A 15338-nucleotide genomic window follows, 5' to 3' on the forward strand; every position below is an offset into this window, starting at 1 on the left:
TCAGTAAAAAGTGAGTGGTGCTTTCCACCAGTGGCACATAATTTCAAATCTACTGTTTCAAAACCTTCAAGATGCAGTACTTATCACTGAGACTCAGCGTGTTCCTATTCCCAACAAAGACCAACTGATTAATGGGCCTTCTGCTTGTCTTTATAAGGTCAAAAGCCTCACTGACTGCAAGCAAGGATATCTGAAGATTTCAGATCATATTGAAGCAATTTGAGCATAACCTTCATAGGACAAAAACCCAGAAATCAAATAATAATCACAGGTAGTCAGAGCCCTACCCTAAACAGTTAATCTTCAAAGACTGGTCAATGAATATTATTGATTTACTGCCTTTTACTGTTCTATTTTGGAAAGAAAATTCTCAAGAAAATAATTACATGACTGACATCCATTACTGCAAGAAAATTACATTTTTAGTATGAATTATGTAGAAATGAAGTAACTTATCAAAGAATAGTTGCATAACTGAATATCAGGTAAATTTACAGTTGTGGAAGCAGTAGAAGCCCAGTGTAATGTTTCACAAGTAGATAGAAATTACTTTATTAGAAGCAGTTAATTTTTTTTTTTTTTTGATATCTGGTAAATACAGACCCTACACTGGAGTCCATCTTCAATACTCTAGTAATATTAGGGGTAACAATTATTAATGGCAATTCATTTAAAAAACATTCTGACTAGATCATAGGAAGAGAAACCCAAAATTTGAGATGAAATTATTAACAAATTCAGATTGCTCTGTATATATGTACCTAGAAAAATCTTACCTTCAAAATAAGTGTTAATAGCAGAAGTTTTCTGCTAACAAAGTTAGAAAAAGTATCATCACCTGTCCAATTAAATGGAATATACCAAGTACAATGGTGAGCATTCACCTTACCTATTGCCATTTCACACCTGTGAACCAGAAGTTAGCAATGTCCCTGAAACAGATTCTCAAGAGATTTAAAATGTCTGAGCTCCTTTAGATTTTTGTCAACGCACTTCAGACTTTATCTCTCCTCAGCCCCTTTGTTCTTCTGCTGAGGCTGCTCCCAGCAAGGTGTCAGTCCTCACTATAGTAATTTCTGTGACATAAACCATGGACAGCTTTGACAGAGCTGACTCTGTCCATGGGAGACAAGCAAACAGCACCTGACAGACACTAATGAATTTCAGTCTTGGTGGCACAAAAGAAATGTTCACAGCAATGGCTGAAGATGTGTACCAAGAAAGCAGGCAGAATACAAGTTCGTGGTGCAAAATTCATACCTGCATATCTAGTGCCTGCATGGTGCATATCTGCAGTATGCCTGGATGGAAAATATGTAATTACATCAACTAACTACTAATGAAAAATTAGTGACTTTCTTTCTAATTGAAACATCGAGAAGTTTTGAATAAATAGCTCCAAATCAGAGGTCAACTCAAAACTTAGTGCAGAATGATCAGGAGGAAAAGAGAATGAAGGCTGACTACAGGCAGGTGCTGCAGCTGGCTGGATGCAGGTGCAGGAAGTATTGACAGAGATTTGTTACCTTGTTCCTTGCACTCAAACCTTCTAGCACATGGATTACTGACAACTACACTGCTGTGATATAACTCTTCCCCAAAGGAAAACCAGGCCAGGCTGAGGCAATAATACCTACCCAAGCCAAGAAAGACAGTTTGGAGGCAGACAAAACAAACCACCCTCTGCCTACAGAATTGTATCTACAGGTTCCGTGTTCTGACATCTCCTTCCATCCAACATAGTGTGCAAAACATGTGCTCTAAACATTATTAGACTGGAAAAGAGAAGTTATGACAAGCAGTAAACATTGTTTTTCTCATTGTCTTTTTGCCTGTAACATCATGATGGCAAAGTAATTTTTTTCTTAAGAAAGCTCAAAGACATCATGATAATGGTTGGTGTTTGTCCAGAGATGTTCAGGGAAGTGACAAGAACATGGAGCAAAAGCCTAGGTGAGAAGGACATTAGGTGTTCAGTTAACAACTCAAACTTCATTTTGAAATTATAAGTTATAGCACAATAGAAAACAATGATCAGAAATCTATTCAACTTGAAGGAAGGTAAAATCTGTGGTGGTTTGCATCAAATGCATTATTATATCTTCCATTCCAATGTATGAACTCTTAGGAGATTTTGAAGATTGGAATTTAAGTGAAAACTTTCCTCTATCTGGTAATAAATTACCTTCTGATGGTGTAGTCAACAGCTGTAGAAATAAATATTCTCTGAAATTCTTGAGAATAAAACAAGGTCAAAAGGTGCTGGTAACATCAACCAGACCCCAGCTTAAAGTTCAATTTTGTATTTAGTTTTGTGTGATGGAACTGGTTTCCCAGGGCTTAATAGACACAGAGCTTTTTGAGAGCAACTACCTTCTGTTGGATAGGATAAGGAGGCTGGAAACTGTTTCTGACTTCTCTCTTGTGACTTTTAGGAAACTGCAATCTTCAATACTCCTATATGCAAAAGGATGGACGACTTCCAGTTTAAATTGTTGTGGACAGTCAGACCAGAGGACCAGAAAAATTTGCTTTTCTCTTAAATTCTGTCCTCCTAATGCTATCATACAGTTGAGATTTGTTAAAGTTTAGATGCATCTCTAAGAGTCTTGGAAAGACATTATTAATGCCCATTCGAGTAATGACTTTTTTATTTAATTAAGAACATATAACAGTGTATTTCTCATGAGAAGTGGCCATATTTCTGGAAGAGACTCAATGATAAAAGAGTGGAAATTATTTAAAAAAATAAAGGGAAAAGGGATTTTAAAAATCAAAGTGCAACAGAAAATAAAGCTGAAACTGAAAAGTCACAGAAAAATAATGCTTAGACTGGAAAGTCAGCCCTGGAACAAAAAAATATTTCATTAAACAAAAATAAATAAATAAATAAAAGAACAGATCAGAAATGTGCCAGAATGTATGAGATGGATTGTGTCAGGGTTGCTACATCTAAGTTCCATACAAGTGTCCAAACAAGTAAATTAAAACTGGTTACTTAGGCAACACATCCCTGCCAGCAGTTCCACCACTAAAGGGCACAATGTCAGAATTCTCAGTGCAGCAATCTGCAGTTAATTTAATTTGTTAGCAGAATTGCTTTCTGAAATTTTGAATAATATTGTTACATGCCTCCCACAGTCACTCACAGCTAAAAGTGCTTACAAAATGAAAGCCCTGTGCAGCAAAATGAAAACAAATCTGTCACCCCCACAAAAGTAAACACATCTCCAAAATGAGAGAAACAGGCCTTTTCCCAAAGAGTTTGCTAGCACCACAACACTAGCTGATCTTTGATTTGGCTCATTTTTATAATTGGGATTTTTCTTGAGCTGGACTATTCTAAACTTAAATCCCACTGGGGATGGGAGCTAGAAAAATTGGGCCAGCAGACTGTGGCACAGCTGCCTCTTCTGGAAAACAACTAATTCTTTATTCTTGGTTCCTTAAATTTGTATGAAAAATGGTGGCAGAGGAAGTGCAATATTCCTTTTTCATACATTGGAAATGAAGGGAGCCTCCAGGATTTCAGCTTTGCACAGGCAAGAAAGCCTTAAAGCCTATATTTATTCCATGGTTTTGTCCAGGTCTGGTACTAGAACAACAAAAAAAAAAAAAAGAGAATGCAGTGGAAAACATTAAAAAAGAACTATGTACCTCATAGCAACAGCTCCTGTGCCACTTTAAATACAAACAGGGCTATCAACAGGAATACCACAAATATGTAAGTACATAAAAGTTATGCTCAGGATACAAGATTTGGCCAACATGAGGCTCAAGGAGGATGGAGCAGGTGTTTACCAGCAAGCGTGTCCATGCCCACTCACGCAGAGTAACACTGGCATCTCTTGGATTCCCAGATTTGCTCCTGAATACAAATTTTATTCAAAGTTAAGGCAGCTAGTGGAGCAAGTTCTACCATATGGACAGGCTTTCAGACCAAAAGAGAATACGTGGATGGCATACACACAGTTAAAGAAAATTTCTATCAATTTTTTAGTAAATGAAGATCTTCCATTTCTGTCCCAGTGTAATACCAAGAAGGCTGAACAAATTCCTATCCCATTCACAGAAGTAAAATCCCAATAAAATTAAGCAGGATTAAGACATAACTTTAATTATGACAATAAAAATTAACTTTAAATACAAAAGAAGCATTCTTTTAATTACTGACAGTAAGTATAATACAAGTGAATGTGGCATAAATTGGAAAATCATTCACTGTGTAATAGAAGCCCCAAATAGGCTTATAGATGAAAAGTAAATGAGCTGAAAAAGAAAGAACAAATGTGCTGAGAATGCTGTTTTTCATACTATGTCTTGTGGGAATCTGAAGAGACCCCACTATACTGGGGGTTTTTTATTTCAGTTTAGATGGAAATGTACTGTTTAAATAGACAAACACAGTCACATTTCATTTCTTAACCTTTCTAAGCATTCGAAAATATGAAATCCATTTCTTTGCCAGAAGTACTAAAAAATTACATATTTCATTGTCATAATCATCTATCCAACATTTTCATAATAATATTAATTTCTCCCAGGATCATTAATCTCCAGATACAGAAGATTTGTTTTAAGTATCAAATAACTTGCTGCATTTTTACTGAGAAATGAAGTGAAAATATAAATAAGAAAAAAGAAATTAAACCCTGGTTGATCTGATGATAAAAAAATATTCAATTTTATCTTTCTATAAAATTTAAGGTTTTTTTAAGAGGGACAGAAAAGACAGAGTAAATACTTGTGGCAGAATGCAGGTAGCATCCTCTGTCTCCTCAGTCAATACTTCAGATTTAAAGCCCATGCAGCCAAAGGAAATTTTATCAACCATTCCAAAAAACATGAATTGAGACCTTCAGAAGTCACTAGGACTATTCACAAGTATATACAGTTTATTCCAATGCTTGACTGTCTTGTTAAGCTAGAGAATAATTCTGATCCTGGTTTCAAAGCTTAAACCTGCTTTTGCCATAGGGAGCATCAACCCATACTTCCTTAGTACAATATTTAACTGGGATAACAAATATTTTATTTTTCCAATTTTTCTGCCTTTTTTCATCTTTTTCTTTCATGCATGCAATTAAAGTATTTTAATCAAAGTTTGTGTAAATTAAACTAATCCTTTTTCTTTGAGTATCTGTCCCAATTTTCTTCTTATATGTAAGTATAACTCCGTAACTGTGGCAGGAACATGAGTCGGAAATTACTCCCACCAGTCTACAAAAATTTTTGTTGCAACAACTGATAATGTTTTCAGACTGATGTGCTTAAGATAAATGAGATTTTTATTAGATCAATGAAGACAGTTAATACTCCTCAAGTTTGTGCAAAACTCACTTTTATCATACTAATAATTACTATTCCATTACCACCATCCTCAGATTTTCTATTCAAGGAAATACCAGATGAACCTGGAACACAGATAAAGATCCAAAGGCAAAAATGAAAATTATGTCAGGGAACAGTGTTTCCTGAAATATTATGAAAACATTATGGATTGGGTAGCCCAACTTTATTTGTCTAGGGTTTTTTGAGCTCTTTTGTCTTTTGGTTTTGAGGTTTTTTGTTTGTTTGTTTGGGGTTTTTTGGTTTTATTTGGTTTTGGTTTGTTTTTTTTTTTTTTTTTTTTAGTTTATCTCAGTTCTGCTTCTTAATACCAGACTTTTCAAATAAAATTTAAAAGCTAAGTCAAATAAAGTCTGATGGGTTGCTTTATGGGGCCCAAATAATGCCACTAAGATGGTATTGATAACCATAATTTTTGATCCATTCCTTAATATTTCTAAAAAAACAAGAAACCTTTTTTCTCTGGATGCACCACAGGTCAAGTACAGAAAGAAAGGTTTGCTAGCACCCCATGTAATACTCCTTCATCCAGGACTTCATTTAAAACCTTTCTACCCATTTTTCACAGGTCTATGTTCCCAGTTCATTCCCAATGTATTTGTTCCTTTGGTTTTGATTTTCACTGTCATATTCCCAGTTTTTCACTCAGATACAAAAACATTCACAGAATTATAGAATGGTTTGGTTTGGAAAGGGCCCTAAAGATCATCCAATTCCAACCCCCCTTCTATGGGCAGGGAAACATTCCATTGGACCAGATTGGTCACAGCTCATCCAACTCTTACAGAAATGGAGCATCTCTTACAACAAAAATTTTTTCTTAATGCCTAAACTAACCCTGCTTTCTTCCATTAAGACATTCTCTTTTGCCCTATCACTACAGACTTCCATACAAACTCTCTCTCCCACTTTTTTCCAGGCCCCCTTTAGGTACAGAAGGACTGCTCTAGGGTCTCCCTCCAGCTGAATCCAAGCTCTCCCAGCCTCTCTCCACAGGAGAGGTGTTCCACCTCTGATTATCTCTGTGCTGCTCCTCTGGACCTGCTGTAACACATCCACACCCTTCCCATCCTGGGGACTCCAGGGTTAGATGCAGTATTCCAAATGGAGTCATCCATCAAGCAAGGGACAGCCAGCTGCCTTGTTGGTGTAAATGTAATTTATTTTGTCTGGGCTTTGGGTAGTGAGTGTCAAGTACCAGCACTTTAGATGATGGTTTTTGGTTTAGCTGGTTACATGAAATAGCTAATGTTTAATTTACTGTAATGAAGAGCTGTTTCATTCACAGTGTGAACAACTTTTAACTCAACACTTAAAACTCTTAATATTCATCCAAGTAGAAGGGCCAACTGGCTTTAAATGGCTATGCTCACCTGCTTTGACTAGCAGTGGTGGTGATAGAGCTTAATTGCCTTAAGTATGGCTTATGTAATTGTCTCCATTTCAGGCATGATATCCATAACTAGGTGATTGTAGATATAATGCAGGTGATTTTGGATTTTTAAGGGGTTCCTGAGTACACTTGCCCTTATTTGGATTTTGGCACATATATAATTGCTTTCAAAATAAAATGAAGTCTTAATTCATCTCCTTAAAATTTTAATAACATACTGCTATAGTTTGAATTGCAGAAATGCTTTTGTCTCTTTTAGTTTTTCAAACTGACATTTTACCTAGACATCTGTTTCTGTCAAAAAATATCCTTTATTATATCTTAATTTTTATAACTTCCTTTTGTCAAATATGTTGTATGTCTGATATTAATTTTTTTTTTTCAAGGGCTTTTTACCTCACATATTGCTTACTTTAATGAAATATAACAATGGTAGAAACAGTTGTGGGTGGGGGGGTATGAGATGAGATAGACTGCCAGTTGTATAGATATTTTCATAGCATTGGTATATGATTTTTTTACCAAGAATTAACATGTGCTTGATTCAGGATGCAGACAGCAAGAAAAAGTGGCTGTTAGCTTCTTGGTGCTTTGTTTCAATGAATGACTGTCCCATGCAAGAAAATTACTGAGGAAAAGCTAAGATACAGGAATGGATCTGGATTTTGTTCCTGAAAATGCTTAAATTTTCTGAAAGATATGAAGAGGAATAATTCACTTAGCAATTCAAAGTGTTCATACTTTTTGGTTAGTGATTTTACTGCAATCAAGGCTTTACCAAGTCTGCTCACGTTCACTTGACGCCTTCACTGTTGGAAGTGCAGGAGCACATGCGCCCAGAGGGAATTTCCTTCTGATGCATGGTTGCAGCCTTATGCTTCATAATAGCAATGAGAAAATTATGGGCAAGGAAAATGGTTTAAAAAAAGAACAACAACAATTGAATGAGGTAATTCTTTTAATGGATGGATATCTAATTATGCTGACAAATCATAATTTAGACCTTCCATAACCATAAACATTAGACCAAACTTTAAAGAATAAACATTTAAACCTACAGTTAAAAGAATACCATGTCCTCAAAAACATCAGCTTCTAAAGAGAAGCTTCTCTAATAGATGTACATACTCCAGCCATGAAATTTCCTCCAGTATATATGAAAGGGAGGAGACCAAACAGCCTGATTTACAATGAAGCTAAGGAAAGGCAGACAGTATAGCAAGACAAATATGATGCCATCACAATTTTGAAGGAATGACAATCATTCTTCTGCTGCTCATCACTTTCTTGAAAATTCATTAGTTAGTATATTAGATTTACTAATATGTTGCATAATACAACAATCTTGGCACTGACCTTAAAAAAAATTGTGGATATTAATTCAGGAAATATAGTGGAGAAGAATGCATTTTTCCACTTCTTTATAGGGAGCAAAAATTGCGTTCTACTTCCACCCCACTAAGTAAATAGATTTGCAGAATTTGCAGCACTGAAGGAAGGAGGTACTAATATCAAGTCATGCACTTGCTAAACTATTAACATAATTACAGTCATCAGAGCAACACTGCAGATGGCCTTGATAGCATTGTTTGACACAAGAAGCAGCCAGAAATTATTAGGTGGTTTGTTGGAACTCTTTTTTGAACTGATGCACTTTTCTAATTAAAACTGTATTTGCTGCCTTGGTCTCTAAAACAGTCAATTATGGAAGCATTTCCCAATAGTCCACAACATGCAAATATTATATGATATTAAAACCATTAAAGTTCTTCTGGGGAGCTTATTGCTGCTTTTATTGCTTTTATTGCTGTTGGTAGATAGCCAACATTGTTGGAAATCTATATCTTTTAGTCAATGTATCTTTGTCAGGTGCTCAGTTATGATTTCTTTATGTGATATCAGAATATCTGTAAAATTTGTGAAAGAAAAAACTTCTTTCAACAGAAGTGCCCAGACAAACCAGGGTGTTTCTTAGGTTGTAGGTTGGTGTAAGCAGATATTCTTCAAAGGTACATAAGCTATAAGGCACAGAAAAAATTTCAAATAATCATAACATGTTACATATATACAATTTTTTTTTAATGCAGTGGAAGTCTATTCAATTAAACTGTGAAGAAATGAAAATTCCTTTCATTAGCAAAGAAAATACTACTGGCATTACATTTTATTGTTCAACCCTAGAAAGTAGGTTTGCATTTAGATGTCTGATGAAAGAACATTTTCTTCTTGCATGCATGTAAAAATAATTAATTTAAAAGCACAAGCCAAAGCACTTGAAATAATAACTTGAAATAATAAGTTACAATGAGATAGAGATCAGATATTTTTGTTTAACTTTTTACTATTGTCATTTTGCTTACAGTAGTGGTATTTTTCTTTTATGTTAATTTACTATGCTTAAAGTTCAGGGGTCTTTAAAGATTTTGCCATCAACAGTAGCTTGAATTCAGTATGTTAAGTTCATGAACTGCATGGTTTGGAGAAGACTCCAAATGCAGTATTGAAAACCATAAATATATCTCATCAGCAAGTCAAACTTGGGTACAGAAGTAATTAGCTGTGTCAGAAGAATGAACATTTTGCCTTCAAGAAAATAACAAAAGTTGCATAGAATTTGCATACAGTATATGAAATATGGAAATTTCTCTGTAAACAGATGTGTTTTCAGCTTTGATTTACTGTCATCACTAAATGATGAGGATGTGCATGAATACTGATATGGTGGTATTACATTATTCATTTACTAAAGAAAGGTAGAAAAGACAGAGCAAGAGAGAGAGTTAGAGAAAGTAAATTGCCTTAAATTTCTTGAAAGAACTTTTCTATTTGATGAGGGGTTGAGTAGATAGGGAAACAGCTTGGTCAATTTGATGATGGAAAAGTAGGAAGTTCACACAGAAAATTTTAAAATTATGTGGACATGAAAGCTTGAAACAAAGAAGGAATAATACTATTTATACAAAAAATAGTTTTGTTTTATGGCTGAAATTTGAACACAAAGCTTATATGTAAGCACTCAAAAGATGGGTTTATTCTCTTTCTGTGACTGATTTTCACATGTTCTGGTCAAATCTTCTGAAGAAATGGCATCAGGAAATAATCCAAACCTATATGGACTTAATCCTGCCTTGCTGACCAGCTTGAATTTTAAAAGACATTTGAATGCCTACCTTTGGCCTGTGGAAATAGATGTCAAATTCCTACTGAAATAAATGGCATTAAATTCTAAGCAGTGTTGGTAATGCTTAGAATGTAGACCAACTGGAAAAAGGGTTAAGATAATAAAATATAAACAGACAATTGTAAGGGAATGAAGAGATCTTAAAAAGATTCTGGCACCATATTACTTCAGTAGAGATTTGCTACAGAGTTATCACTGTTTACACTGCATGTGTTCTTTTCCAGTTCTCTATTTTCTTGGATTTTGGTAATGGTCAAAGCCATTTCGTTCAGTTCAGTCGTTTCCACAGCTGCCTTGTATCCCCTATGTCCTCTATCAATGAATGCACAAGTATACTTTAGGCAAGCTTAAGGAGAAAATTGTGGCTGTTATCATGCTGCAGGGCCACAGTTTTTTATCCTGGAAATCTAAATACTATTGGAAGCTTGTCTCGTGCACGTGCTGCTTACATAAAGAGTAGACTTGTTGAGATCAAAGCATAAATAAAACATTCACCTAATACTAGTCAAGTTTTAACCCAATCCTCTGTATGAATCTAGTTTATATGAGTTTTCTACAGATAACCAGAATCTAAAACTACGAATAATAAAAAATCTGCCTCAGGGTTTTTTGCATGAAGATGCAGTTGGAGACCTCTCCCTGGAGGTGCCCACAAGGCCCCATCCTGGGCTCAGCAGTGTTTGACTTGTTCATCAGTTGCTTGGATGAAGGGGCAGATGCCTCCTCAGCAAGTTCACTGGGGAAGCCAAGCTGGGAGGAGTGGCCAATGCCCCAGGGGCTGTGCAGCCCTTCAGAGGGACCTCCACAGCCTGGAGGGGTGGGAAGAGAGGAGCTGTCTGAAATTCAGCAAAGACAGAATAACCCCATGCACCTGCACATGCTGATGTGCTGAAAAACAGCTCTGAGGAGGAGGACCTGGGAATTCTGGTAGAAAATAAGCTGTCCATGATCTGTTCCTTGTGGCCAGGAACACAAAGGCTACCCAGGGTCATCCTTTGCTAATGAAATAATAGACCATATAGAAGTTTACAGATCTGTGCGTTCAAAGATAGCTCTTAGTTAAGTGTTCAATAAGAAATTCTGGAATTTCACTAGCAGTAATAATGGCAATTAAACTGTGAGTAGTAAATCAAAATCCTATTTTCTAGTTATTCATTTTGTTATTTCTATTTTACAAGGATCATTTTATTTATGTATGTATACCGAAATGTTGAGCTAGTATCTTCCGATGTAGTTTTGTTCTATCTCAGGAATGTGCACAAAGGCATTGAACAGACACCTGCAGAAAGCCTGGATCAAGTAATTCTGGAGTATGCATCACATTACTTTCATGAGAGTAAAATCACTCATACTTCAATCCCAAACTCACTAAGAGAATAATCCCCGTTCACAGAAACCACTCATAAAATAATTACTCTTCAATCACTGAGTAATGTTTACTGAAGTTTATTTACATGCCATTAAAAAACAATATTTTAATGTAATACATCAGTAGCAATAAAGGCCAATATTGGAATGACAAATTCTGTATGCATCAACTAGCCAGATTTTGTCTTGAGTGATTTCACCAGGTTATTTTGAAGTTTCTATCAGACATTTAAGTTAGCTGTTAAATATAAGTATGGGAACCATCTGGAGATCTGTTGTAGGCAGAACAGTCCAATAAATGTGATGTGCAATGGTTATATGGCTTTAGATTATTTATATCTGCAGTTTGATTGCCATCAGAGCTAATAATTTGTTTCCTAATTTTAGAAAATTCAGATTTAAAACATACTACTAATTTTTACATATAATGTTATGTTATTACAATTTTTGCTGGACATCTGACTCTAGATCCTGGACTCACTTTCCTGAATAGGAGGTCAGTGACTCAAGTTTGTTTACAAAGTGACCACTGCCCTAGTCAGGACAAGTTGTTGTTGCTTGGTATCTTCACATTAAAACATGTCAAAATGGCAGTGCAATAGTCAAAATGATAAATTGAGAGAGTAAGTGTGAAGAACTCTCAAGCCTTCCAAAAGATAAGAAATGAATTTTTTTCTGCAATCAGAAAAATAAATTAACTCAGAAATTTCTTGCTTTATGGTGTATGGTCAGTCACCTGAATATTCAGAACACCTTACCTTACAGTGAAAAATTAAGGAATAATTTCTGCTGATTTCTTGGACCAAACACAGCCAATTTCTCTGTTAAGCAACAAATTATAATTTCTTGATATACCTCTGTTTATCCTGTGAGCTCAACCTCCCAGCACTTCTGCTCTCACATTAGTCCTGAACTCTGGTCCAGCACCAGAGTTCCGCGTATTATCTGCTTCCTGAGGGTCCCAAAAATTCCATAGTGCCTGTGGAAACCCTAACTGGCTTTTCTTCACCCTCAGGTTTGGGTAAGGAATAAATATGAAAGACTGACTTTCCTATAAGTGTTAAATATGTGCTGTTCAACTCATCTTGCATTTCAGAAATTATTTTTCTATGTCTATGACCCACTGTGGCTATTACACCAATTAAAATTCCATGAATTGTGGCTGAATAGTCTTTAAATATCTGGCTTCATGTTTCTAGGGCAGTTTAAATTTCTTAAACATGTCACCAGAAATTATTGTAAACAGCACTATTTTAATTTTCACTTAGCTGTGCATGTGAGGTTTGACCTTGTCAGCCCCAACCCAGCAAGTAAAGCAAGAAAATCAGAACCTCTGTCTTGGCACTATTCCAGATTTGGGCTGATGGCTTATGCTTCATTAGGTTTAAATAATTTCATATAATTTCATTAGACTTAGACACTCAAATGAACCCAGCCACCGTCGGTTTATGAATCATCAGACAGTCAGAGCATTTCAAAGCAAGCCACACATGCTTGCCAACAAAAATAGGTGCTGAAAAACCCAAGGATGACAATTCCAATGGAAGATGATCACCAGAGACAGGTGGTATGCAGAGGATTTTAATCAAATAATATGTAAAAATTGTTTGGACTCTGGAATCCATCCTAATTTGAAGTTAGGTTTTTAGAAAACAATAGAATAGTACATCTTGTATGTAGGAGAATATCACTGATGCACCATTGCTAGGTATTGGACCACAGTTTTCTCTCTTCCAAAAGCCCTGAAGAAACAATCCCATGCATATTAAAAATAAGAAGAAACTATAACCCAGGAAACCATTATTTACTCTAGTCTTTTCAATTAATAATGTCACAGGCAGTTGAGCACCTTGGAAATAAAAGCTTCACAATGTGCTACTCCACATTTCACAAGCAAAAAAGTATGACATATAGAGTCTTATTACTTAGAAGAACAGTGAAGCTTGAAACCCTTGCATTAAGTTTGAGCAGCCTTGGTGAAAATGAGATCTCGTTCCCTCATTATGCAATCTGACATCCTTCATCTAAAACCAAATGAGATAATAAAGTAAGAGAGATGAGATATATTTTCTGCATAAAGAACCACATAATCCTTTATCTCATTTAAATAATAGATTCATAAAATCTTTTTTTAAATATTCAACTAAATGATGCAGTGAAATATTAATACACCTGCATATTTAATAATATTAATATCACATGCTAAATGGTAGCTAAATTATATTCTTAGTGACATACCAAACAACACCAACATGGCTGTGATTGGCTTGAATTTGGAGTTTGTAAAGCACTACATATAGCAACAGGTCTCATTGTGGTGCAGATTCTGTGCAGTGCTGTGTATCAGCACAGCATTACAATGACTTTATTTAATGTTTACATAATTTTCATTGAAGAGGGGTCTGTGCTGATACTTGAGATTGAGTATCAAGAAGCAATATTCTTACTGCATTACAAGGCAGTTTCTTAACTTGTCATGAGAAAAGAATCTCACCAGTTGTTGAGAATAAACCTGATGGTGTGTTTTCAGGCATGTTGAAAAGCATGTGAGGCATTTACCTCCTACTTGTACTAGGGGCCTGAATAGACCCTTTTCTCTTCCCTAACTTCTTTGTAGCTGTGTCAAGTTACCATAAAAAGTGAAATGTCAGATAAAAATTTAGATTACTAAGCAATGAGCCATTAAACACAAATCAAAATTATCCTGACTTTGCCTGAAGTAGATGGGAAATGGAGATCTAAACACACTGCTGGGAAAATGCTTGACAGATTTAAAGTTCAGAAACAAGAGGGAGAAAAAAAAACAAATACTTCCTCTTTTCTTTTGGCTATGAAGGTTTTTCTACATCTTTTATAATTTTTAAGTATTACATAGCCAGGAATTAATTTATCTCCACAACCACTTTTTTATGAACCAGAGGGTCGTCAGTCTCTTGAGAATCAAGAATTGATATACAGAATTGTAAGGCAGAAATCCAAAACAGACTATATCAAAATATCTACAGTAAAAATTAAATAGAATAGAGGCACATCGTTCAAAATCTGAAACCCTTTAAACAGAGGTCATTCACTGCCTGTTTCTGGAGACCCCTAAAAGCACTATGTCCTTTATTCACCAATATTAATGTTTCCTGTTCCAAAGATACAGTACTCCCTCAGAAGTACCCTAGAGCTGGCAGGGTAAAACAACCTGATTAGCTGATTATAGTCCATACCCCAGTCATGGTCTCTGACATGTCTTACCTACTGGAAATGCAATGGGAATGTCATCTCATATGGCTCTCTGCAGAATTTAACAGCAGACACCACATGATTCAAAAGGACAGTGGAAGATAGAGCTGAAATACATAAACACTCTGCCAGAAGGACTGACCTGTGTTAACACCTAGGCTAATGTCCTAGCAAAATACATTTTTAACTTCTCATTCCAGAAAATAACAAGCACGAGGACTCTGAAAAAGGTGCATTAGAATATGGTAAAATGACTGTGCAAAGCACAGGGTCATAGGAGTCTCCCTGTTGTCTGGAACACAAGTGTAGTGGAGCTGACAGAAGAGGAGATAGTCTCATCAGATTACAGCTGACAGTGTCATGTAGCCACACCAGAAGCTATGTAATGAACAGAGCAAAGGAGCTACAACCCCATCATCCAAAGCTGTAGTGGCAATGCACAACAAATAATCTGCAGAGCATGAGTCCCTCATTCACAAGAAAAGTTTAATTACAGCAATAAATAGAAGCTACCTAGACTCAGAGAAGACTTTAAGAGATCACCACACAAAAAGAGGCTAAAATAAGAAGCAAACCAAGGCAAGCAGACAGGAGGGTAAACACATCAAAAGGACTTACTTGAAATAAAAGGGTATTGGGAGAAAAATAATCAGACAGAAAGTATCTATGCTTAAGTCTCTAACCTGCAGAAGAGTGTAGTTTTAGAAAACAAACTGGGGCCAAAATTTCACTTTTAATCCACTAAAGAAAGGTGTTGTGGTTTTTGGTTGTCTGAAATCACGGGGAACTGGATGTCAGAAGGCCAAAGGTCACTTT

This window comes from Haemorhous mexicanus, chromosome 1 (genome assembly GCF_027477595.1).
Source record: "Haemorhous mexicanus isolate bHaeMex1 chromosome 1, bHaeMex1.pri, whole genome shotgun sequence".
In the NCBI taxonomy this organism is placed as follows: Eukaryota; Metazoa; Chordata; class Aves; order Passeriformes; family Fringillidae; genus Haemorhous; species Haemorhous mexicanus.